The sequence below is a fragment of the Amblyomma americanum genome, chromosome 7 (assembly GCF_052857255.1).
Source record: "Amblyomma americanum isolate KBUSLIRL-KWMA chromosome 7, ASM5285725v1, whole genome shotgun sequence".
NCBI lineage: Eukaryota > Metazoa > Arthropoda > Arachnida > Ixodida > Ixodidae > Amblyomma > Amblyomma americanum.
Genome location: NC_135503.1, coordinates 113,461,522 through 113,462,334, shown reverse-complemented (window position 1 = coordinate 113,462,334; position 813 = coordinate 113,461,522). Strand labels below are relative to the sequence as shown.

The following is an 813-nucleotide window of genomic DNA, read 5'->3' as shown; positions in this document are numbered from 1 at the left end:
ATATATATATATATATATATATATATATATGAAGGGAGCCAACAGTCACCGAAACCAAGGTGCATAGGGGAACGTTAATTTTTTTTTAATGTGTTATGCTTATCAGTGGTACAATAATTAATAATTATTAATAAATGAAAAATGAATAAATCGCTTAAAGAAAATTACTTATAAAGCAGCACTCTCTGCGCTGGTGAACACTCTCAAGGCTCGCTTACACCCAGTAAACATAAATACCCACGAGAGCAGCAGATTGGACAGCCGTCGCCGTAGCTCAGTTGGTAAGAGCACCGGACGCGGTATTCGGAGGTCGTGGGCTCGGATCCCACCGGCGGCATGGTTTTTTTTTTCTGCTGCTAATTTTCTTTCAGCGATTTATTAATCTAAGTATTATTATCCCACTGATAAGCATAACACATTAAAAAAAATTTACGTTCCCCTATGCACCTTGGTTTCGGTGACTGTTGGCTCCCTTCAAAAATTTGTCAAACGGGCCCCTCATTTCCTTTAACTTGTCTGCACATATATATATATATATATATATATATATATATATATATATATATATATATATATATATATATATATATATATATATATATATATATATATATATATATATATATATATATATATATATATATATATATATATATATATATATACTGGCCGTTAGAATATTAAGAGGCTTGGGCTGAACGAAGACGACGAGAAGCGCCGAACGCTCGGTCGCTCGTGCGTACTCTGGACTGAACGCGGTCTCTGATGTGTGCCTGGACGGTACCGCTGGTTGTTCGTGACGCTGTGCTTTTG

At 35.5% G+C, this 813-nt stretch overlaps 1 non-coding gene across 1 annotated transcript; it reads left to right on the top strand.

Annotated features, from left to right (window-relative positions):
• Positions 1 to 263: 263 nt before the first annotated feature.
• On the top strand, positions 264 to 337 carry TRNAP-CGG (transfer RNA proline (anticodon CGG)). Its single transcript has one exon. It is a non-coding gene; the product is annotated as a tRNA-Pro (tRNA).
• The last annotated feature ends 476 nt before the right edge of the window (positions 338 to 813 follow it).